Source organism: Ambystoma mexicanum, chromosome 9 (genome assembly GCF_040938575.1).
Source record: "Ambystoma mexicanum isolate Mex_15411 chromosome 9, UKY_AmexF1_1, whole genome shotgun sequence".
Lineage (NCBI taxonomy): Eukaryota > Metazoa > Chordata > Amphibia > Caudata > Ambystomatidae > Ambystoma > Ambystoma mexicanum.
The window spans coordinates 871,410,827-871,437,191 of NC_090931.1; the positions used below are offsets into that span (position 1 = coordinate 871,410,827).

Here is a 26,365-nt window from a genome sequence, read left to right on the forward strand (position 1 = left end):
AACAGAGGTATACATATATGAAGTAATATTGGGCATCACATTGCATTATGAATACATTTTAATTATGTTGCTATGTTTTCAAGTCTATTTGTTTTCGATGTGTAGATATTTACTTCTGTTTGTTTGCTTTGAAATTAAATTTGCTGTATCAAAACCATATAAAAACTTTTTTTTGCAGCTTGATGTCGCCATCTGCAAAGAGAAGGTCTTTGTTTCGTAGCAAATCAAGAAACCAAGGGTAAAGAACATACCACTTTGTTTTGCTCAAGCTTTTGAGGAGATGTTTTAGTCATTTTCGGTTTTTAGCTGTAACATCGTACGTTTTGTATGTGTGCAATGCATTGAGCATCTTCTTCTATTAATTCTTTTAGAAGCCCAGTAGTAAGAGTAGTATAAAGACGCAGACATCGCTTGAAACCAAAGATGCCGCTTGCCAAACAGATTTCACAATGAAGCAACTCATATCTGAGGCACAGTCAACATGCAGACTAGTGATGCATATGTCCAGTGGCCAGAAAAATGAATGGACTCTCATATGCGTCCCTTACAAAGTCAGCCTGGACCATTGCTACTTTTTGCCAGCTAGAACACATGAAAATGAAGAAAGAGATGATGCATTGCAACTGCTTGCCGACCCCTTCACACAATCTACACCTGCTAAAAATGTTCTACACAAAAAACATTAAATATTACCTGTTTCTCCAATTCATGTTGAATTATCACAGCTTGAACTGACAGGTTGAAGCTTCAACGCAATTAAAATGAACTTGCTCAACATCTCGACTTCAGTTTGCCAAGTCTTGGGTATTTGTCCACCACCGACAAAGCACACTACAGCAGGACGATTGGCTATTAAAAGGAGCAAAAGTACATTGTGTTCGATAGCTGCCTGATAGATATTGTACAAATGCTGAAATGTGAACATACAATTGGGGGGAAGATATGCAACCTGTGCCCACCTTCATAATACATTTTCATGGCCTGCTCAACAGATGCTCAGCAAAGGGCCAGCTGGGAATCTACTTTGTGCAGCAGCTTTACTGTATAGCGGACTGACTTTCAGCAAGATTTCCAGTTTTTGGAAGTTTGTGGGTCTCGAGTTCCTTGCTAAAACTCAATACTACAAATACCAACGGGAATTCTTATTCCCAGGTATTAGTCATGCTTGGAATGTCGAACAGATGTCAATGGGCAGTACATTCTCTAGCAAATGTTTCTGGCTAGCTGGTGACGGACAGTGTGACAGTCCTAGATTTTCTGCAAAGTACTGCACTCCCCACTTTCAAGACATGGAAAGTAAAAAAATTGCGAGTTCTGGCATTGTTCAGGTGTCTGAATATTCATCGTCTGTGGCAATGGAGAAACATGGTTTCATCAAATCCATTCAACTTCTGCAATCCAGGGGAATGGAAATAGACCAGATAGCCACTGACAGGCACGTTTCAATAGCGAAGGCCATGCGAGAGCACTTTCCACACATTCGGCATCAATTTGATGTATGGCACGTTGGAAAATCAATAAAATAATTACAGCTGTTGGGAAAAAGAAGGGTTCTGAAACCTTATAAAATGGGGTCAGTCCATCAGCAACCATCTTTGGTGGAAACTTGTGATGGATCTGTGGAAATTGAACTTGAGAAATGGCGTTCATTGATGCACCATTGTCCCAACGTACATGCATGGACAGAAAACCAACATTTCCACAAATGTGCACAAGGAATTTTGTCGACGGAGGAGGAACGAAAGAAGAAGTGGTTGGTGCCATGTTCACTTCCACACAAAGCACTTGAAAAGATGGTCTACGATAAAACGCTTTCGGGAGACCTGAAGGGACTCACTGAATTCTGTCACACTGGAAATTTGGAGGTGTTCCATAATATGTGCCTAAAGTACAGGCCCAAAAGGTTGCACTCGGCATAGACGGTATGGAGGCCAAAATTAGACTAACTGTACTTGCCCATAACAACGTAGGGAGGGAACAAGCGAGAACTTCAGGAACATTCGGGATGCTTCGTTACAGCAAGGCCTTTACAAAACGAGGCAAACAATGGGTGGCCAAGCCAATATACGAGGAAATGGATTTTGAATTTGTCAAAGATCGGATATTGACACTGTTGGCCATGCATACTCATTGACTGGATGCCGATTTCGTTCCCAGGACACATACAATGCCACCAAACATTGCAATCGAGCCTTGTCCTCCAAATTCCGACTTGTCGAAATGTTGACATCTAGATTCAAATGATTTGTAGCTCTCTTTAAAATGTGCTCACAGTAACAATAAAGTAATACATGTGCTATCCCGCATCAGAGTTATTGGTTTATACTGTGTCTATTATCCGAATTTCACTAGATCATACAAATATATTGTCTAGTTCATTCTAGTATGTGATTTCATACAGAAAATTAAAAAAATTAGCACGAAAGTTCTCTGAATACAGAGTGAATGTTGGTGCCTTTGGAAAGGCCTAGAGAGAACCTGTGCTCTAGACACAGTGAGCATCGGGTGAAGGTGAGATCATTGGAGGCGCACCGCTCCTGGATAGCAGACAGTCGAGACATTTAATGTTGGCTGTGTTACACTGTGCTCCCCAGGTATTCTCACCCTTCTGAAAACTGATCTCACGCCAAGGGAACACCCTACTCAAATAGTGGTAACCAATTCTTCATCACCCCTTCCTGACTTGACAGACTTCCCAAGAAGAACCACTTTTTCATTTAGCGGCACGATCGTGCACTTTCACCAGCTACTGCAATGTTGAGTACAAATTGACACACAGCTCACGGCTCGACTATGTCAACTGTCTCGTGTAATGGTTACAGAGAGGGCTGACTCAGGTGCGCAAGGAAGTATGGTCCAACATGCATGAATTACAGTAAGCGCGGCGCAATTGAAAGCTGTCCCATTTTGCACTTAACCCAAAATGAACCCTGAGTGAAAAAGGGCAAGAGATAGCTAGCAAGGATAACACTGTTTAAATGTACAGCAAACAGAAACAAAACTAAAAAACTAACAAAAAACTAAAAAAAATAAAAATCACATCATTTCTCTGAATACAGAGTGAATATTGGTGCCTTTCGAAAGGTCACGGCGCCAGGAATGACATCACACACAGTGTATGAACATGCACCGTTAATTGGTAAAACAGTGTACATAACATTATTACATAGGGGATTGAAGGCTCCCATTGGTTTTTCTCATCAGTCTATAGATTACAGCGTGTGTAAGCTGGGCTCATCTCTCCATCTAGCGAAGGTAAGGTCCATCTGACTCTCACAAGTTACATTGTGAAAGGTACGATAATATGCTAGACCGACTACTACATCAACAGGGAATATGCTTGGTGGCATGAAACAGTTCTGGAGGGGGGCGAGGTTGGGTTTATGTGGTATTTCCTTTGAGGGGTGATATACACACGTGCGTTGCAGCAACACACACAATTTGTGAATGTTCAGTTTAACATGGCGTAACATTTTTACAAGGATGTTTGAAACTGTCCTTCCTGCTCTGAAACACTGTCACAAATCATTGCCTTTTTCCTTTTACTTTCCCCCTCATTCTTTTTCTAAATCGAAACCTAAACGTCTCTGCCTTAGAACAGGACAAGTGCCTTTTTGTTATTTGGCCTTGAACACTAGGCAGCAACTGCTCAAAGGACATAAGAAATTATGTAAATTCAAGTTTACATAAAATTATTAGTGGGATTAAAAACTACTAGGGTGCTGTATGCATAATAACTAATTAGACAAACACCACCCGTAAGCAGGGTAGGGATATCTAAACCGCCTTGTCCCACGGAACATACCGTTGTATCGTAGAGCTTCATAAAGTCGGTGGGGGGGACATTGTGTGCACTGGGAACACTTTTCGATCAGTAATCTTGCCAGCTTCGTTATAATGACATCTGTATGTGGTTCAACCTAAATGGTTGCTATCTTTGTTCTTCGTTTTCTCCATCCCATTGGGAGCTATACCTACTTCACAGCGCTCAACTTGAATGCAACTTGTGGTCTCATGTACTACACCATGTTTTCATGCGTGTGTTAAATATTGGTTGTTTTGCGCTTAGGATTAGGTTTCAAACAGTTATGAGTTACACAATAACTTAACAAGAGTACAGAACGGCTACTGAAATGTATTTTTATTGTGTTTGGTTTGCAGATATGTTGTACCGTAGTTATGTGGGACGACCGACATGGACCGATCTGTCCTTTGGCGGTGCCGGCAACAAGGAGCAACCCATCAGCATTCCTGATGTAGCAACGTGCAGAAGCGACAGCTTTGGGCGTCAAAGTGCAAAGAATCAATTTCTTCTCCCACATGAAGCACCAAGTGGGTCCTTCAAATGTGTTGCTGTTATACTATATGGAAACACAAGGACACAGAATATTTGTCGTTCATCGAAATCTGCTTAGCTTGAGAGTCATGCGATGTTCGTCATCTCTAATTTACCGGGAAATAAAACAAAAAAATGGTTTCCTGGAGTTTATAATTTGTTGTAAACGCTCTTTGTAAAATAAAAGTGCTTGTTACATTGCGGACTACTGATGCATTCCTAAAAAAAAAAAATCTATATTCAAATGCTATTTTGGGCTAGACAGAAGGTACGCTCAGTGTGAAGATATTTGTATTTATCTTGTGTTTATCTTCCAGTTTCTGCGGGCATGGGTGATGACGTGGCACGTTGTGCTATGCTGGCCACAAACGTAATGAAAATTGGTGTAGCAGATCGTTCGGACAAATGATGTCAGCTTCAGGGGCGGGTGATATAATTTATTGCTGTGAGCGCACTTGAACTTAGGGCGATCGATCCACGGATAAGATTAGCACAAGATGGCCGCGCCCAACACATTGTTTACTAAACTAAGATGCATAGGAACAATTTTTATGATCGATCATAGTATGCTTAACAAGACATGCTTGAGCGATCGGGACAATAATATTTTTGAGTGCACTTCCCCTTTAAGCTTTCAGGAGGTGATGCAGGCAGTACAGCCTTTCCCCAAAGCCCCCACAAAAGAATATCCACACAGCTTCTTTATATAAAATAATGTTCAACAATATATACATATAGAAATAACACTTTGTACTTAGTGTATATGTTTACTGTTCTTTGAATAAGTCTTTCTATGTGGTACCACACAAGACTTAAATTTAGTAATAACTGTAGGTGAATTCTTAAATGAGGTGTAAACAGCATAGAATTGAAAAGAAATGCGGGTTAGTTATGAACAGTGGCAGAATGCTTTCTTTAGACTAGACCAGTAATTCTAAGTAAGGATCTCCCCCCCCCCCACCTAGGCACCCTGTAATAGAAATGTTAGGGATAACTTATGTTGCCTTTTACAGCACAGTCCAATATTGTTCAATAACATTGTGCCTTCTTTAAAAAGGTTCTACCATCCCAAAGTACCCGAGAGGCCACAGGAGAACAGGATCCAAGACGAATCTCGGACCTCTGGACGACTCCCGAAGCTAGAAGATGTTCTTCCTCGTCACAGTACCTTTGGTGCCTTTGCAGGCAAAGTGGCAGAGTTGCTTGGCTTTACTTGACGATTCCCTCCGAAGATGGACACCGCATTGGAAGAAGGAGCCACTTGGATGCTGAATCCAAGAATAAAAAGGAATCAAAGTCTTTCAGAATGGCAGCAGTTTGGCTCTTCGCGGTACTCTCCTACAGTCATAGAAATTGTCGACCAAAGAAGTCCTGTGAAGTAGAAACTTGCTCTGGTCTCCTTAAAGGCTTGGTGGATGAAGATAAGACTCCTGGGCCCCTTCGATGACTTCTGGCAGCTACCGGTGCCTAGGTGTCTTTTGGTTTTGGGTTTCAGACTATCATGACTTTCGGTGCTGCAGCCGCAGCACTGACTTCTGAACGGCTTCTGGAGACCTGGACTCCACCACTGGAGTGGACCTTGCACCCTCGTCAAGTCTGGACCCTTGGGACAACTTGGATAGCTGCTGGTGGCGGGAAACCCATCGGCGGACCTTCCACGGCACTAGAGTCTGGGCTCTCTCCGGTGGGAAAGAGTGGTCAGTGGGGACTGCAAGGATACCTTTCAAATGTTCTAAGGCAGTTGGAACTTCGCTGCTCCGGGTGTCCAGAAGCACTATGCCAGGGTACCCCCTGTTCTCGGCGGTAGACAAACGGTTTCCAGCAGTCATGAAACGCTGCTCCGGACCCTGGGCGATACCAATGGATTTCTCTGGCTCTAGATGTCCGGCACTCCTCTTCTGGACTTCGAAGACCACTTCTCCGGACAGCAGGCACACAGGACTGGATTCCAGGATACTTTGATGAAGAGCTTGCACAATGGTTCCGTTGCTCAGGGAGTGGTCTCCTTTTCAGGTCCTCTCTGGATCAGTCCTGGTTGAAGAAATGCAGCAGCAGAGTTCTCTTTCAGCTGTGCTTCAAGGAGCAGCTGCTTCTTTCTAAGCTTCGACTTCAGCTACTGAACAAATTGGTAAGTGAGAGGTACCCAGATATAGATCATCTGTCCCTCAATTCACTCTGCCCGAGCCAGGCTCAGTCAGCCAATCACGCAGTATGGCATTCATGCAGGCAGGCAGCCAATCGGGCTCACAGGCATTCAGGCAATTCCATCCACCCAGCCACCCATAACAGATTTGGATTGGGGCAAGTACAAAGCCTTTCAGAACACTACATTCAAGTCAGTTTCAGGCTGGGCTGTATCATTCATTGTGTCTCTCACACACAGAAACCAGACACCCACAACAGAGAATGTGAGTTCACTTCAGTCTTCATTCACACAGGTTCCCACCCCTAGGGTATGACAGGAGGCAGCCCCAGAGCCATACATGGTGTTTCTACCCAACAGCCATTCAGGAGGAAGGGACGCAGTCAGGGCTGCCCAGGACTTTGGGAAACAGGGTAAAAGGCAATAGAAACCAAGAGGCCACAGGGGTCCTCTTCCCTTCTTTCAGAAATCCACCGATTCCTATGGCAGGGCCTGGGTATCCCAAAATGGAGGATACTCAGAGACACTGTCAAGTCGGCATGAAGCTGCCACCAGCCCATACCCTGCTTGTGGGCAATACTTTTTTTTCTATTAAATGTTGTCGTTTTAGTCAAAACTTTTCATTAATCCATACAATTATACAATTCCAAAATGTATAAAAGAGAAAAGAAAAAAGAAAAAAAAACACATTCCTTCATTGACCGTACTTTCCAAGCTATCTTATTTCATTTCCCTTGCAACTTTGGATACTACTATAAGTCCATAATAACAAAGTATGTGCTTCTCATCATAGTAATAGGATTCCAAAATTAAATTATGACAGTAGTGAGACTCCTGTTATTTCCTGACAGTATTAGATTCCATCTGTCCTGGCTATTGAGTTTGTTTCCAGATGTAGATATTTCTCGAAACCAGTTTCTTTTTTCAGCCAACGCAGGGCAATTCATGATGATATGATGTATAGTTTCAATCGTTTGTTCTCACGGAATCGACAGAATGCTGCCTCTTTCAAGATGAGCCTGTTATTTGCCATAAGTTCCCGTGTTGGTAGTTGATTCAATCGAAATCTAATGAATTGATCCCTAATCTTTCTATCCGGAAATTGCTTCAGATACGCCGGTAAGTCATTGAGTGCACGGTTGTCCAGTTCACAGTTTAAGTTCATCTGATATCGTGCTTTGTCTGTTAGGGTAGAAATCCAATCATTTCGCTGTAATCTTTGTTTAGCGCATTGAGGGCGGTTCACAAGAATCTCTGTTATACTGTTTGCTGCCATCACGTCAATCATGAAGTTCTTCCATGTCGCCAATGCCGCGTTAGCCACTGTAACAGATCTCTGTGCAAATAGTTTGTATGCTGGTATTTTGTCTTCATTAATCATCTTTCTATACAGGTCGATCTTTTTCCATTCGACTATTGATCTTAATGATTGAGTCACAATCTCATGTCTGATTCTTTTGATAGGAAATGAGCTCGATAACCCAAGGATTTTCCTCCAAAACATGCCTTCTAAAATATCCCATATTGATTGGTCGATGTTTATCATAGCCTCACTCCTGTAACTCAAAATTGCGGTTACTTTTTGTCGGTAGAATATGAGGATCAGTTGTAAGGAGTATTTTCAGAATTTTCTGTGTATAAATAACCCTGGTCTCGCCAGTGAGGCTGTTTTTGTTCTTAATTGTTTTATCCATGGTGTCTCAACTTCTGATTGATTCACTAGGACTCCCAGGTATTTGATTTCTGTTACCTTTGTCAATTTTTGTTCGTTCATGTAAAATTGAAAAGACTTGCTTTCTTTTTTTGTCCTTTTTTTACTGAAAGTGGCACGATTCTTGTTTTGGCTGTGTTAATCTCCAAGCCATTTTCCACCATATAAGTTTCCAACTCCCATAGGCTTCTTTGTAGCCCCAATTCTGTTTTGTCTAAGATGACAATGTCATCCGCATACATCAGGTGCTTAATCTGCTGGTTATTCAATTTTGGTGGATTTGCCTTCTGAAAACGAGGAGGATCAGGGAGATCCATAGTATACAGCTTAAACAGTGTTGCTGCAAGAGGGCAGCCCTGTTTTAGACCATTTTCCGCTTCAATAGGAGCCGATAATTGACCCTTTTGTGAAAGTCTGATTCTTAAGGTGGTATTGCTATATAGTTGCTTGATGGGTTCCAATATTGTTGATGGACACTTCCACTTCATTAGTTTTTCCCACTATGTTCTCCTGTTTACCAAATCAAAGGCCATATGCAGGTCAATGAATGCTGCTTATGTGGTATGCTTGTTGACCAATGCCTCCTGTTTCAATAGATTCAAGATTAGATTTACATGAGTACCCGTGCTCTTTGTGAATCTAGTCTGCCTGATGTCAAATTGCTTATTTTCCTTAATCCATATATTAAGTTTGTTTAGTAGAAGCATTGCAAAAATCTTCCCAATCGGGTCCAAAAGTGCGATTGGTCTGTAGTTTGTAGGTAGTTGCCCATCACCTGCTTTATATATTGGTATCAGGATTGCAGTTGTCCAGGTATCGGGTATTTGTTTCCCTTTTTCAATTGCAGAGAATAGATGAACGCAGAATTTTGCCCAATCCTTTGGGTGTTTCTTTATAAGCATGTTACTTCGACCATCTGGGCCAGGGGCCCTTGATGAGTTGAGCTTCTTTATGATTGTAAATATATCCTCCTCTGTCCAGGAGTTTGTCCAAACAGACATTTCATTCTGCTCCATACTGGTAGATTGAATTCTCACTGTAGATTTGTAGATTGCCTTGAAGTGATTAGTCCATGTAGATTCCGATATCCCTTGAATTGTTTTATGGTGCCTGTCCATTTGCGGATTCAATAGGTTCCATAATCCTCGCGTATTATTCGTTTTCAAGAGGGCTAAGATTGCTCTTACAACAAGATGCAGAAGCAATGCTTTTGCATTCTTTGTCCAATTTCTATAGCTTTGTTTTGCTTGTCTAATTGCAATCCATGAGTTGGCCTCTTTCTTTCTTTTTATTTCCGTGATCGATTTCCGCAATTCTTTTTTTTTGTTTACTACTTGTAGGTTATAAGCATGGGTGTGGCACTTCTTTGAGGACTCTTGGTTATGGATCTTTTGTAAGAACGGTGAGAGTATCCATTCATAATTAATTTTTTCCATGCCAGATACCACAGAGCTGGTGTAAGTACTTACTAATTTCTTGATTTGATCATCATTGATGCGCAGTCGGCTGACTGAGGAGTTTGTTTCCATGGGTGGTAGATGAATTTTATTACTTTCACAATATGGTGCTTTCCATGTTATGCTGACAATGTGATGATCACTATTATCTGAGGTTATGTTAACTTGAGCCGTTACTTTGGAGATTAGATTTTGTGACATATAAATGTAATCCAAAGTGGCTGACACTTTTCCATTTGACCATGTTGCACTTTTTGCATTGTAGTTCAGTTGATTGGTGCAGTAGAGCTGTCGCACTGTGGTTTCTTTGCTCCATATTTTTGCTCTCGCTGAGAGTTGCATTTTCTCAATCGCTAACCCTTGAAGGTCAAATAAATGTATATTCAGGTCTCCACATAAGATCATCTCAGTATCGTGTGATTCCAGCATAACTATCTACGGCGGAGAATAGTGTATCAATGAATTCTTCCATTTGAATCGCCGCCTGATTCCAATATATAGAATATTGCTAATCTCTGCGCCGGCACTTGCACCAAGTTTTCATATTTCTTCTTGCCACTCAAGATTTCTACCATCGTTAGTGGGATCCACGGTGAGATGTTTATAGAATCTGCCACTAGAATATTTTCTTCCATTTTTATCAAAGTTAAGAGTCCAGCTGATGGACGTCCTTTTTTACGTGATATGGCAGGATTCAGGATCACTGTGTACCGTCGCATCCTGGCATAATGTCAATCCATGTTTCTTGTAAACATATGAAGGTATATTTACATAGATCATCTGTATTTAGGCGAAACAGATGAGAAAATCCTCTGGTGTTCCAAGTACACAGAGTCAGAGTAGCGGTAGGTCTGTTAATTGATGGTTATGAATCGTTTTTTCACATTGTCGTCATTGTTTTATGTGGGGTTTCCTCCTCTCTCCAGAATGGCATGTTAGTAACATTTACTCTCGTATATTTATTTATCACTCTTTCTGCTGAGCGTACCATTCTGCTTTTTGTAGAGATCCCCGGGGAGTGTGCACCATCATTTTCCCCTCTCTCCCGTTTTATCAATCTCTTCATGTAATGCTGAGGTTCCCGTGTTGGTTTCCTCGTACTTGCTGTTTCAGCCGTACATGAGAATCCCAATTTTAAAAAGAGATGAGCCTCTTTCATGATTTTTTCACTATCTTCTATATTATGCAAATGTACGAGGATCATATCTGAATTCTTTTCATCCATGAATTCCACCACTTTCAACTGTCCTGTGTTAACCTATCTCAGTGCGGCAATTGCGTGCATCAGTCTCAAAGTATTTGTTCTGTTTAGGATCAGATCTTGTTGGTAATTATCATTTTCCACTTGCTTGATTTTTAATTTTATGGTTTGAGGAGTATCCATAGGATTAAGAAATAAAGGTTTCCGCAGTTTTGATCTAATACCTGTGTCTACACTATTTTCTAATTTGTTGTTTCTTTTGCTCATCTCTGAGTAATGTGATGTAGAATCTTCACTGTCTGAAATTGCTTCCACACTTGGTCTAGACGTCTCCAGATCTAGATCAGAAATGTCTTCACAGCTGAGGTCAGTGTAGCTGGACTCTATGGTGTAACCTTCTTCATAACAGTCAACAATGATTAGAGAATGATCATTGGTAGAAATTTGCAAATCCAAGTTACGCTCTTGCTCTTCTTTGGAGTAAGTAGATAGGTTCAACAAATCATCTTGACTATGTGCATCTCTTCATTGTCGCTCTTTGTTTGTTTCAGTCATCACAGCATCCATCCTAGTGATATCTGTTTGGATATTTTCGGTCGTATTGGGTTTTTGTGGCTTCACTGTCCTACTTAGTGTTGCCTCTTTTTTTTTCTCTCCTTGTATATTTTTGTTCGCTTTAGGGGTTGTCAAATTACGTAAGAAGGCTCTAGACCCATTTGTTTTCTTTTTCTTTGTTGATTTGGTAGTTTTTTTCTGTGATGGTTGTGGGATATTTGCAATGTTCTTATTGTCAAAAATAGGAAAATTTTCCATTGGCTTCTCAGGTAAGGAGGTCAGAGCCTAAGTGGTTTCAATCGCGTTCTCACCTTGTTGGATAGAGTCCACTATCAAAATGTCGGTACTACCCTGCACATATTCAGATTGTGCTTGCGCAATTTGATGTGGCACGGGTTCCTTTTGTCCAGTTTCATTTTGCGGTCTTACACTAGGCGGCAGGTGCCCTTTTGCTAAGCTTTCCATCATACCTGCTGTCAGTGTTGCCTTCTCTTCATGTTCTCTTCTTGCTATTTCAAATAGCCTGGACTGCCATTGGGCACTTGTTTCAGCTTCTTGATTCAATCGATTATTTATCGTGTTTAGAAAGGACTCCACAAAAATCTGCTTTGAGTGGATGAGAGCCAGCAGGGTAGCTTGATCTTTTTGCGTATCGCAATTACTTTCCAATAACTTCATGAATGGTATCATCGCCTGTGAGGTTACAGCTAACAGCAAATTTTGTAAGTCTAGCATAGTTGTGGGTATTGATTCTGGTGTGTTTGTCGGTAATGCATTTGGTTGATATTGACAGAAATTCTTATTATTCGATGTATGCTCTGTTGTTGGGGATCTGTCTCCAGGTTGTCTGATATTATGTACTATAGTAGATGTGTGATACTCCTTTGTCATCACATCAGGCATTAAGATTTGTGGTGTTGATGCTAACCATGGCGGCTCTCCCTTTATGCTTTTCTGCATGTTCTTTTAGCCTGATTCGTCATCAAATCCTCAATTTCTGTAATGTGCATCGATAGAGCTTGCCTGGTATTTTTTCACTGGAAGCTTCTTTGTCCGATATCTTCTCGCATCTTGGCCTTTGTATATGCCAGCTCCCAATTTTTTTTTTGCCGCAATCGCTTTTTCCTTTTGTGACAATTGGGGCTCGCGAGTTTCTGTCTGGATCTTGTATACATGGTTTGGGGGCTGGCTTGGCACTGTTGAATCTTTGTTTGGATTGAACATGTCCTTACTAATCTCAGGGTTAATGTTCCTTTCCTGAATATTGTCCTCCAATGTGTTAACTAGTGTTATAATATCTCCTTTTGTGTTCAATGCTTGTGAAATGTCACCTAGTGTGGTAACATCGGGATTGGTTCCAAGGGGCCTCAGCTCAACCGTAGTACCAAGTGTGCTCTTGGATTTGGTTGCAAGTCTTGTTCCAGTCGCCATTAGTACTAGTGTTTACAGGCAAATAGTGCTAAATTCAAATGAGACTTTTCCGCTCAGTTTGTTTGCCTCCAAATTTGGTTGATAAGGTGAGCTTCACTACACGCTGTTCATAAACACACTCTGCAGATAGTTGCACACAGCAGCAGAGTGGCTTTTCTGATAAACTGAGGCCCAACTCACCAGCAGGATCAAAGGCCGTAGACCCGCAGTCTCCTGTTGTAGTGGCACACAACCACAGAGTGCCTGTTGTAATATGGGGTGGGCCAACTCACCACCAGGATCAAAGGACGAAGTCCCGCAGTCTCCTGCTACTGCTGACCCACTCCTGCCACTCAATTACTCCTCTAAGTTTACTCGCTCAGGTACCGGTAGTGTTGGAGGTACCACACCCCCAGATTGCTCCTTTCTTTGCTGGGGATACAAGGTTACCGCTATTTACCTTGGCTCATATTCCGGTTTGAAAGAAGGAGAAAAAAAAAAGGTTATTGGAGAGTCTTAACAGTTTTCTACCTGATCGCTCCATGAGATATCTCACGCAGGCTGTCTCTCACAAACTCCCACAGGAAGCAGCAGGGGGAACACCGCAAGCGCTCGCAAAGGTAGCAGCGCTCGCAGACACGGATCGCTGCCGTGTCTCCTTGGCGTGCCCAACCCACAGCTGCACTCCGTGTGGGACGCGAACCAACAAGGAGGTAGGAGCGGGAAGCGGGGATTTTCCGAGTGCCAATGCCCGAGGCAAGTTTAGTGTTTTGACACCAGGTAGGCGGTTTCTCTTGGAATTCCAGAGGAATCGTGCCTCAGACAGGCAGAGTAAGGCGTAAACCTTTACGATGTCGACGCCCAACTTGTTCCCGCTTAACCAAATATAACGGTTTACAATTGCTCACTACTCGTTGCTGCGGACATAAGTGAAGGGCAATGATAGGGTTTCCTGGGATCCACAATTCAGTACTGTTTGCAAAGTTTTACGGGGCGTCTTACCGTCTTTCGTCAGCCCAACAGTCCCAGCAGACCAGAGACAAGAGACTCTGCAATCGGACTCCGCGGCCCGCACCGCGGCCGGATCAGGGTTTTAATGAGTCAGCAGGTGGTGTAGCAGCAATAGTGGACAGACTGCAGCTCCTCTGTGAGAAATCAGACTCCAATGCAGGCAAGAGACTCTGCAACCCGACTCCGCCAATACAAAGGTGCCCAAAAACACATCCCATGGGTGCCATAAGGGTATCTTATGGGAGATGTTCACTAAAAGATAAGAATGAAGAGCTGTACCGTCAGTGGTCCAGGCGGGACCTCAGTGGCAGAAAACAGAGAAAACACACAGAGAAGTGGTATGACATAGACAGGAGGCCCTGTCCCTCCATAATGCATTTCCAGCATAACATGGTCCTTGCAAGAATTGGTTGCACAAAGGAAGGTCTACAACCAGATTGAAAGAACCATGGTAGAGAGTGACCCCATGAAGAACCTGCCTGCAGTTTGGAAGGAAAAGGAACCACTGTAAAGTAGGGGCAAGGGAAAGATGTTCCACTAGCCATCGCCTCTGTGTCATCTCTCTGGTAATAAAGTCTGTTTGGAACAGCCTATTGTCACTATCCATAATCCAGCATTGAAGTGGCATGGATCCGATACTTGCGTGCATGTAAAGAGCAGCCCCTCATCAAGGGTGCATTGGCGCGAGTGCAATAGACTTGGAGAGATCCCCTGGTCCCAAGCACTGGGGCTACATAGCAAGGTGTTGGGGGCCCTGAAGCGGTCAAGGTCTATCAGCTCCAGCTCAGTGTCACAGGGTGTGTGTGGCCTGGCATAACAGCCCGGGTCCAACAAACTAACACCAAGGGATTCACTTCAGGAGCGGACACCTTTGAGGATTGCTTGGACTTAAAATGGTCAATATCACAGGAAATAATGCAAAGAAGATCACAGCAGGAGTCTGATCGAAAGAGCTACACAATCTGCTGCAAAAGCTTTACAAAAATCACAAAAATGTTAGATAATCTGCCCTGAAAGCAGTTAGAAATTCTGAAGATGGCCTTCAGTGATTAAGCTTTGCCACCTTAATGGCAGTGGGTCAAATAGACCAAAATGAGGTGAACAGCCTACTGAAATGTATTTCCTGTAAATTGGTACGGCAAATGCATATTGAGGATTCCCAGCCTAAAAACTGCAAAGTATTTCAAGTAAATCAATCTATAAAAGATTGAAGGCTGGAGAAGCAAGTCTGCACTTTTACATTTACTACTAATGCCCAACAAGCGTGCAAATTAGTCTCTACAAGGCTTCCAGAGATGGCACTAACATTTAGAATACGGCCAACAGCGGAGGGCATGCTTGACCATTTATTTGAATATTCTTTTAGGACCTACCTGCTTGATCTGAAAGGTTTTAAGACTTGCGTCATTATTTAAATATAATCTTCCTTTGTATTTGGGTTGTCAAAACATATGTATGACTTGGTTCATGGATAGCTAGTGTTTCTACAAACTTCATTTGCTTGCATCAAGTTCAGGGGTCAACTGGAGAATATTTAGGAGTAGATTTGCATTTGTGTACACTCGGTTTTTTTGGATCGATTTGTATCCGAAATAAACATCAACCAGAATAGGCAAGTGACAAAAGGAACATAAGTGGCAATGTAACAGTGCCACTGAAGAAGAATTACTGAGGAGGAATACATGAAATGACGTGATGGAGAACAGGGCTAAAAGGTGAGCCATTAGGAAGCAGCAAAATAGTACTCTTCTGTGCAACGCTGAAGCTGTAGAGTTTCAGGCGCTTTAACAGCTGTCAGGGTACAATTTAAAGAATTTTAGCACTGCAAAGACTTGTTATCTTAGAGGTCTGCATGAGCAGTAAATTTTGATGTGATTTTAAAGGGAAAGGGGCCATGGTAATGGATCAACTTTGATCAATTTCATGTGGGAAGCTTGGAGAGGCAAGATTATATGGGTTCAGGTCATAGATTAATTATTGTTGCTTTGATTAGCATAGTCAGAAATTTGGCAATTGAAGATCGGCAAAGGGCAGACTAAATTAATGGAACTATTGTCCAGTATGGAGAATTTTGATTGTTTTAACAGGTGATGCCAATTGGGAGGATGAGATGTGATGGTTGCAAGCTGGTATTTAGGTGATATTTTACAAACTGGTTAACCTTGGTGTGTAATCCAAATTTTCCAATGAAGAAAACCCCAAGAACAGCTCTTCTTAGGTTCATTGTTTAAGCCTTTCTCAACAAGGTTTGTAGCCAAACAGTGCATAGGCCACTTCAACACTAAACAATCCTGCCCTAGGCAAATTCTGGTGAGGTCACTGTATGCACTGCTTTTCAGTGAAATGGTCTAAAAAGAATGCGTCTTTATGGGCGACATTACTGATCCCACTTGTTTCTGGTAAAATCACAAAGGATCATGGTACAACTGAACACATGGTTGGGTTTTAACATTTTAACTTGCTTATCTTTGTGGCATCTACTGTGTGTTAATGGGGATATCATTTTTCTAGAGACGAGGCAACATTGTCAAAGCAAGATTGAATAGAATGGGGCTCTAAAAGGATATGACAACGTACTGAAATCATAAACAGTGAAAAGGTGGTAAAGAGAATTGCACTGTCCAGCTTTCAATAGGGTTGGTCAATTACATTTTGGACAATTAATCATCGCAACAAAATAACGGTATAATGGGAAAAAAGTACCTGTTCAGGATATCTTTTCTTTTCTCTTTATAAGTATGGCATGGCCTCTCTTGTAAGAAATCTAGAAAAAAAAAAAGAATGCTATTTTGAACAGTGTTAGGTAATTCTGTCAACTAGTGCATATTGTCTGCTGGTGATCATTTACGTTTGGTGCTTTATAAACGCACCACAGGCTGACATTTTCAATTTAAGATACACAACAAAAAACATACAATATTTCGACACAGAGTATCTTAAAAGCAACAATTTGAGGCACTTCATGAACCAGAATCTCTGAATGGTTAAAATGGGCAAGTCTCGGTGTTTCAATTTATGTCCAGGTAACCTTTTTACTTGTAGTCATGTTATTGTTTAAGGTAGAACAACAATTTAAGGAGTGTTTTTCTGCAGTTTCTAACTACTTATAACGGCAACTAAATTCTAATCAGAAATAAGTGCCTAATAAGCAGTGCTGGTCATTGGGCCGGCTCTCGGCGGATCCGAGATCCGGCACCAGATGTGTAGCCGGATCTCGGGATCCGGCCAGAGTCAGCCGCCCAAGCCCATGAACCACGCTGTAAAAAAGAAGGAAAAAAAAGCCTGCGACGCAGCATTGCCGTTGACCGCCAGGTTTGGTACTGATGTGTAATGCACAATGCTCGCTACATGTACAACTGAAAGGAATCAGTTGTACATGTAGCGAGCATTGGGCATTACACCAAAGCCGGCGGTAAACGGCAATGCTGCCGTCACAGACTTTTTTTTTTGTTTTTTGGCACTAAAAAATGAGCCAGGGCTCATCAAGAGGACTTGGCCTAACTGCAGGGGTCCTGCTGGCCCGTTAGTCCACACTCCCCCGAGGAGCCCCGGCTCAATGGGCCACTGGCACCCCTGCCAGGCATCCTTTTCTAGTGATCAACACCCTCTCCCCATAGGGGATAGAGTGTTGATCTCTGCATTTATTTTCTATAGGCTTGCCTGGTAGGGGACAGGGCCTCGCCTATTCAGCCTTAATGGTGGCGCTGCCCCTTGCCAGCTGGGTAGGGGCAGCGTCACCATTAAGGCTGAAAGGATGAGGCCGCTGGAAGCTGAGCCGTTTTCCTAAAGACAAAACTACCAAGTCTTCAGGAAAAGGGCCTCAGCTTCCAGCGGCCTCACGTTTTCTCCATAATGGTGGCGCCGGCCCACGGGTATCTCCTGCTTAAAGGGATGCCTCGCAGGTGCGGCGCCACCATTATGGCTGAAAGGCATTTTTTCTGGCATACGAGCGAGAGCTTCAGGCTTCAGAAAAAAATCCCTTTGTTGTAGTGGCCGGGGCTGGCAGGAGAGATTAGTGGGACCCGCCTTAAAATGAAATTTCAGAGCCTGCCGGGGCTGAGCCCCGGCAGGCCCCGGCCCACTTAAAGCCCTGGTCGGTGGTAAAAGGCAATGTTGCCGTGGTGGGCGCTTTTCTTCTTTCTTTTTTAAAGTTTTTGTCTGATCGGATGGCCACTACCAACCCTGCCCCCTCTAGACCACACCCCCTATGCCCCCCACCCAACTCCTCCCCCACCCCGGCACTTGTGGGATCCCCCACCACATTTTTTCAATTTCCACCACTGCTAATAAGGGAAACAATGCATTAACAGGTAGAAACACATCTAAAGTCACAACCCCTTTGAATAGTATTTACCCATCTGCTGAATCGATGCAGCCTGCTTATATGCATTACAAAACCTTTCTAAGCTTAAATTTATTGGATAGGATCAACGAAATATGTCATGCGTGTGTGCAGATAACTAAGAAAGGGTGAAGTATCAGCAGTTCAGCGTCTTGATCTTTCTCCTATGATAAGACAGCATTTTTAGAATTCAGAATTTAGCTATACTGTAAAGGCTTCTCTGCTGTGACTAAACCATTTCAGATTAGCCTTGCGTGTGAGATTTATGCAGCGAGGACCCACCTGAAGCTACAGAGCACTGTATTAGACTGCGACTAACGTGACGATCAATCTAAAATTTGTGTAGGTTGCACAGAGCTCTAAAAGGATCCCTCTTCCTTATTCGGAGCCCGATGGAATTAAATTGTCAGATTACCGTACCAAAAATTACAAAAACAGTCAATAAGCAGTACTTTTGATTTGTTTCCCAAATTGAAAAAAATTATAGAAAAAGCAATGTCCGCCAACAACCTCCGCCCGCAATTGCAAGCATTGCTCAAACCCTCTCACCTGCCTTACCATACCATTATAGTGTTTTGGAAAATAGCACAAGTTTATTAGTTACTATTTTTGATTTGGCTGTCATAACGTGATTCACAGAAGTGAACTACTGAGTGTTTAACTCGCCGTACACCCCCACAAGCTACAAGTCATCCTGCTGAAAAACGTATTAAGCAGTTAGGACGGTTGAATCTCAACCCTAGCATCGGACAGCTTGACATGCGCTCCACTCAGCGTGTTGCTAAAATATCTGGTTGATCCTAACGTTGCAGCGCCACATGGCCAGGAGGGGGCAGCGGTCACCGGGGCCTGCCCAGGCTCCAAAGTGTGGTCCTCCCAGTGAGAAGGAAGGAAGCGCCCAAAGTCACTGGCGCTGCTCCTGACCACCATGGGGCTCAGGCTCATTCATTAGCACTCTGTGAGGACAGGGATCACCCAACTGTCACCACCAATGTGCCTGGGTTACTCTTGCACTATATGGCACTATATGGCACTCCCTGCACAGGAGAGGTTAGGGGGGGCGATGGGGGCCGGGTGAATCCTTAAGGACCACTCCCTGCCAAAAAGGGCAGCAGACGCTGCCCGGTTTGAGGAAGTGGACCAGGGCCCCATACTTCTGCAATCCATGCTGGTCTGCACCTGGCAGATGCAGCCCTGACAATGAATTTAAGGGACCCACCCAACCCCAATGCTGTAGCTGGGTTTATGGGCTGCGTCGTGCAGCGTTTAAGAACTTTGGGGACCACCCCCCACACGCTGCTGCTTGTGAAGGAGGAAGGAGCCTGGACTAAGAAAATTAATCACCATAAAGGTCATTTTTAATTTCTCATTCGTCCTGGCTCTCCCTCCTTGCCAACTGGTTGGGACCAGACTAAGAAGCCTTTTTAAAAAAGAAATAAAATGTGTGCATTTGTAATGCACCTATATATCAAGAAACTATTTCAAAGCACCCACAGGGCAAGGGGTGGGAGAAGGGGACAAATAGGCAAAAGACTGATGAAAGAAAGAGGCAGTCCTATTGGCCATGTAAGCATTCGGAATGTACAAGTGCAGAGAGAGAGGGACAAGGTAAGGGCGTAAGTGCAAGAGGTACCCAGAAGGGAAGTGCCAGAGAATGAAATTGCGGATAGCAAGTGAGTGCCTGGCAGAGATCACTAGGTGAGGAGTGTTCACTGCCACAACAGTAAGTGGGCACAGGCCAGTGGGAGCCCGAAGGCAAGTGCTGGGAGAGGGCAGTGGCTGAAGGCGATTGGACGGAAGGCCAGGACCTGGAAGGACACATAAGGGCCCAGGCCACCAATATCAGCGACACTGGGGATTAACACAGGAGGGAGAGGGGCAAGGAGGAGAGTCTTGAGGCACTTCTGGAATCTGAGGAGATCCGGCTCAAGACCGAGAAAGGGGGAGGCTGTTCCAGAGGAGGGAGCCAGCCAAGGAAAGAAATTGCCCATCAGCTCTCTGTTTTGAGTAGCGCTTGACACAAATCCAAGTGATTTTCCTGCAACGGGAATCACTGCATACAAAAAATCTGCATGGGAAATGTACGAACTACAAAATTGTTTGTACATTTCCCATGCGGACATCCATTTAGAAAAACACCACATCCATACAAAGACACACCCCCACCCACACAAACCACCAACACACCCCCAGCCCCTACTTACCTTTCTTTCTGACGCGCTGTGTCCCTGCAACGCGGGTTTCCTTTCACTTCCGTGATCAGGAACCGGCGCTGCAAGGTCCTTTTCTTTGTATTTTTTTTGTACCTTTTGGTCTGTCTGCTGCAGGGGTGTCCCTGCAACCACCGGTCAGCATACTGTATAGTATGGTGAGCGGGGTGTTGTGGGGGATACCCCCACAGCCTTTTCTTTTTTGGGCAGCTGATGGGGTGTCCCCCGCAACCCGCACTCACTATACTGTATAGTACAGTGAGCGGGGTGTTGCGGTGGAAAATCCTGCAGCCTTTTTACTTTTTTTTTTTTGTTTTTTGTTTTTTTTTCAGGCAGCTGCGGGGTTGTCTCCCGCATTCTTTTTTTTTTTACCTACCTAAAATGCATACCACCAAATGTTCGAACTTTTGGTGTTCGAACCTTTGGTGGTATGCATTTTCGGACTTTTTGGCAGGGCCAGCACTTTTGGTGCGGTCATTGTGGAGCCAGAGGAGCGTAGAGATCTGGAGGGAGAGTATTTGGTGAGAGCAAGTTGTAGATAGTTTGGTCCCCAGACCGCCTTATGGATGATGCAGAAGAACAAGTTACTTACCAACTGGTAACGTTCTTTCGATTGGATGTTCCTCCAACATATTCCTCATCTTTGATGTATTCCATCCAGCTTCAGCAGCTTTGTAAAAAAATTTCGCCAGAGGGCGCCGTGCGTCGATGTCGAGTCGATTGTCCCTCGAAGGCCTACGTCGAGGGTGACGTCATCAGGTGTATAAGTAGCACGTGCAGCGCCCATTGGCCTCAGTTCTGTCCCCCCCCCCCTTTCATTATCGATTTTCCACTGTGTAGACTGTGCCGGTAGACAGGTATTTGCCTTGCGAGAGTTGGAGTGGCAACAGCCCGGGAAAAATCTACAGAGGGTTAGGTTGGGAGGGCGATGAGGAACATCCAATCGAAAGAACGTTACCAGTTGGTAAGTAACTTGTTCTTCGAGTGGATTGTGTCCTCCAACGTATTCCTCATCTTTGATAGACTCCCAAAGCAGTAAGGATAATTTTTATGGAGGAGGGATTAGAATTTTTTTTTTTTTTAATTTCTTTTTTATTATCTTCAGATGGCTGAGTAGGGACTGCTCTACCAAAATTTAGCTCCTCAGATTGGGAAGCATCTACGTTGTAGAATTTTGAAAAAGTATGCAGCGATGACCAAGTTGTTGCTTCACAAATGGACCTTACAGGAACACCTCTTTGCAGGGCTGTAGACAAAGTGATGCCCCTGGTGGAATGAGCCCTTAGACCTTCTGGTGGGTCTTTTCCCGCCAGTCTGTAGCATTCCGAAATGCAAAGCACAATCCAGCGCGATATTGTCTGTTTTGTTACTGATTGACCCAATCTTTTTCCTGTGTAGCCAATAAACAGTTGGCTGTCCAATCTAAGCCTAGAAAGCCTAGAGATATAAAAGCTTAAAGCTCTTTTTGGATCCAGCCTGTGTAATCATTCTTCCTCCTTACTAGGATGGGGTGGAGGATACAATGCATGTAACACAATTTTTTGATTTAAATGAAACTCCGATACCACTTTTGGTAGAAATGAGTGTTTAACCTTCAACACAACTCTGTCCTTATGGAACACAGTATAGGGTGGGCCAGAAGACAGTGCCTGCAATTCGCTCACTCTTCTTGCAGATGTTAAAGCAACTAGGAAAGCAGTTTTCGATGTTAGTAATCTTAATGACACGTGTGCAAAGGCTCAAAAGGAGCACACATTAAGAATTTTAGGACCAAATTGAGTTCCCAAGTTGGTACTTGAAAAGGGTGAGGAGGAAACACATTAGTGAGACATTTTCAGAATTGTATTATCAAAGGAATTTTGAAGTAGGAGCATTCTTCCGACGAGCGCTTGAAGATGGAAAGCGCCGCAAGATAAACTTTAATGGTTCCAACATTCAGACCTCTGTTTGCTAGGGTCAGAAGAAAAGATAGTACTTCCGGAATAGAACATAGAAAAGGATTGACATTCTTTTCTCTGCACCAGTTGCAAAACATTTTCCAATGGCAACGGTATAGAGACTTTGTTGATGGTCTTCTTGCCGAAAGTAACACCTCCATAACGTCATCTGGAAGGTTCCAATCCCTGTATCTCAGCCTTTCAGATACCAAGCATGAAGGTTGAGCATTTTGACCTCTGGGCGGAGAACCTGACCCTCCATTTGAGAGAGAAGGTTCGGTCTCTGAGGAAGACGTACTGGAGGACAGATGGACACGTCTAGAAGGTCCAGGTACCACGTTCTCCTGGTCCAATATGGGGCAATTAGGATCATGCGGCTCCCAAAGCGTCTCAGCCTCCTGATGACCTGAGGAATGACGAGAATCGGAGGGAACGCATACAATAGAGGGAAATTCCACTCCACCACAAACGCGTCCCCCAGGCCTCCTCTCGGGGGAAATTCCCTTGAGCAATACCTTTCGCACTTCTGGTTGATACCGGTCGCAAATAGGTCTACCTGAGGGGTTCCCCAAAGGGCGAAGATCTCTAGAATGACTTCCTGAGCCAGTTTCCATTTGTGGGACACTGTGCTCTGCCTGCTCAGAGCATCTGCCGTCATATTCTCCTCCCTGGCTAGGTGAACTGCCGTTAAAGAGATTCCTTCTTGAATTGCCCAATACCAGAGTTGCATTGCCTCTCTGCACAGAGGTAGTGACCCTACACCTCTTTTGTTTAGATAATGCATGTGTTGTCTGTCATTATCAGGACATTCTTCCCTCTGACAGATGGCAGGAAAGCCTTCAGCGGTAGTCTGATTGTTCTCAGCTCCAAAAGATTGATGTGTAGCTTGGACTCCGATGGAGACCAACGACCGCTGATTGTCAGATCGTTGGCATGAGCTCCCCACCCCTTGAGAGAGGCGTCCGTCACTACTGTGATCTCCGGCCATGGCTGCAAAAAGGGTTCTCCTTTCAGGATATTCTCTGAACAAGTCCACCATAGAAGATCCTGACGAACCTTGTTCGGAATCTGGAGAAGATCAGTCATTCGACCTGAGAACTGGGACCATTGAGTCTTTAGAGGCCATTGAAGGGATCTCATTCTCAGACGTGCCTCTGGCACCAGAAAGATGCCGGATGCCATGAGGCCGAGCAACCTTAAGAAGTCGTAAGCCTGAAGATTTTGGGCGTTTTGGAATTTGAAAACCATCTGAAGAATGTCTTGAGACCTCGACCTGGGAGGCGAGCTCTTTCCCAGGGATGTGTCTAACACAGCTCCTATATATATTGGAGCGAGCCATTGAGAAGGTGTCATTTGAGACTTCTTGAAATTGAGAGAGAAGCCCAGACTTTGGAGGAAATGGCAGGTGACTTTCAGGTGATTCAGTGCCTGTTCGGCAGATCATGCTCCGATCAACCAATCGTCCAGATAGGGGTATACATGAATCCCTCCCCCCCCCTCTCCTGAGGTGTGCTGCCACTACTACCATCAATTTGGTGAAGACCTCAGGGCGGAGGTCAATCCGAATGGTAGGACTCGAAACTGATAATGTGAGTCGGCTACCACGAACCTCAGGTATTTTCTGTGCTTGAGAAAATCTGCACATGAAAATAAGCATCCTGGAGGTCCAATGACACAAACCAGTCCGGAAGTTGAAGGGCCTGAAGGATCTGAGAAAGAGTGACCATCTTGAACTTGACCTTCCTGAGGAACTTGTTCAAATTTCTTAAGTCCAGGATGGGTCTCAGTCCTCCGTCCTTTTTGGGGATCAAAAAATACGGGGAGTACCATCCCATGTTCCTCTCCGCTACAGGTACCGGTTCTATAGCACCTTTCTCCAGCAGGGTTAGAACTTCCTGCTGTAGGAACGGGTCCGAAAACTTCAAAGGGTGTCTCCCTGTTGGATTGCTTTGAGGTTGCGTTAGAAAAGGAAGGCAGTAACCTTGGGCTATTATTTCTAGAGCCCAAACATCTGGAGTAATGGCTCGCCATTCTTGCAGATGCTGTGACAGCCTACCTCCTACAGGTGTTTTCTGATGCAAGTCCTCAAAGTGGTTTTGTGGCGGTTGCTGCAGATGCTGAAGGCAAAGAGGCTGTTGCTGGTGCTGGCTTTGCACGTTTTGCTCGTCCACCGCAAGTGGCCTTTCATTGGCCCCTTTGACTGGCCATTCCTCTCGTTCATCCATATGAGGAGTAGTAACAATAGGATTGTCCCCTCCAAGATTGATTTGTCGCACAAAAGGGCTGAGGTTGCCAGATAGCAGCTCCCAACGACTTGGCAGCTGCCTTTGAGGTCTGCAACCTCTCAAGGCTCTCGTCAGCCTTGCTGCCAAAAAGGTGAGACCCGTCAAAGGACATGTTCAGAAGACGGTTCTGTACGTCTGGTGCAAAACCCGATTTCCGTAACCATGCAAATCTACGCATTACTGTGCTAGCGGCCATGAACCTGCTCACACTATCAACAGTGTCCAAACCAGATTCAAGGGATTCCTGCATAACTTCCTTTCCATCTCTAACAATGGCTAGGAATCCTTCGCTTTCTTCCCCTTCTGGTATGTGCTCATGCACTCCCACAGAGTGTACGAAAACTTTGCCAAGGCACAAGTGGAGTTGGCTGATTTTAATGCCATTCACCCAGCTGAAAATACCTTCCGTGCCCAGCCATCCACACGCTTATCGTCCCTGGAGGGATAGACGGGTACGCAAGTTTGTTAGAAGCTGTGGCTGCCTGTATGACTGGGAGTGGGATTTTTAGATAGATAGCCGGGGTCGCTACTGGCAGGGCGGTATTTGGAAGTAAGGGTTTATTCACTGGAGGAATAGAATCCGGCGTCTCCCAATTTTTGGCCACCCTATTTTGTAAGGCCACATGGAAAGGTAAAATTGGGTCTTCAGTAGGACCATGGTCCAGTATGTCTGTAAGATCATCTTGGACAAATTGGGCTGTAGGCTTGGCCCAGCCCAAATAATCTACTACCTTAGTCATTAACTGACGGTATGAAGGATTGGCATGTTCACCTGGCTCTGGTCTACCAAATTCATTTTCTGGGGATGTATCAATACCACTTGCATTGTGCAACGATTCAACCAAATCCTTTTTCCTGCTTTCCTCTGAAATCAGGCATTCAGGAACATTTGGAGTACCAAATTCAAGCCCAAAAGGCACATTTTCCTCATCAGATCTTTCTTGTTCCGCAAAACTTGAGGTCAGGGGTTTGAAAAACTCCTTCCTAGGAAGATGCTTGAAAACCTTCTCTGAAGGAGGTGTAGGAGGAGTGCTAATGGGTCCTGAATGCAACATGGGTGCTTTAGCCTTTTCTTTCTCTCTCCCTAGCTGATCTTGTCGAGCTGGAAGTTTCGGCGTCGAGGGCTTTGGCATCGACAAAGGCGTCAATGTAGTACCCGACTTCGACGGCATCAGCTTCGAGGGCATCGAGGCACTCTTCGAAAACTTCCCCTTCGAGGTATGTTCGGTCTCGGACAGGCATTGGTGACCTCGAGCGATCTTTTTCGCTCTGCGTCCTGGAAGGTTCTCTATCCTTCCTCCTTCGATCACCCGGGCTCGAGGGTGCGCGACTGTCGGAGCGATAACGCTCCTGGCCGGCTTCCGAGGAAGGCGCGGACCGAGGCTTCTCTTTCTCGAACACCCATCATTTTTACCCTAAATGCTTCCCATTCTCCTTAGGTGTGATTTTTAAGTACTGCATGCCACAATGTCATGAACAGCTTAGAAGGAGAAGCAGACTCAGTGTTGCCATCTGAATCAGTATCTGTATCCTTGGACAGTTTTTGGAAGAAGGAGCAGATTCATCACAATTTACTGAAACGGGATTTGGCACAGGAACTGGATCTATGGGAACAACGCCCCAACGAGGCACAGGAGGAGACATTTTGTCCTTAATGTCTTGAGCCAAGACTTCCAAAATAGGCTCAGACAGCATGGTCTCAAGAACCGTATTGGTAATATCATTTACCAAGTGCGACGGATCAGATTGGGATTCTTCAACATCCCC

At 44.2% G+C, this 26,365-nt stretch overlaps 1 long non-coding RNA gene across 1 annotated transcript in view; it reads right to left on the reverse strand.

Annotated features, from left to right (window-relative positions):
• Positions 1-16,590, reverse strand: part of LOC138488715 (uncharacterized) — a 346,642-nt gene extending 330,052 nt beyond the window's left edge. The window contains exon 1 of the long non-coding RNA XR_011274702.1: positions 16,528-16,590. This is a non-coding gene — a long non-coding RNA (uncharacterized lncRNA). The remainder of the gene's footprint in view (positions 1-16,527) is intronic.
• Positions 16,591-26,365: the final 9,775 nt, after the last annotated feature.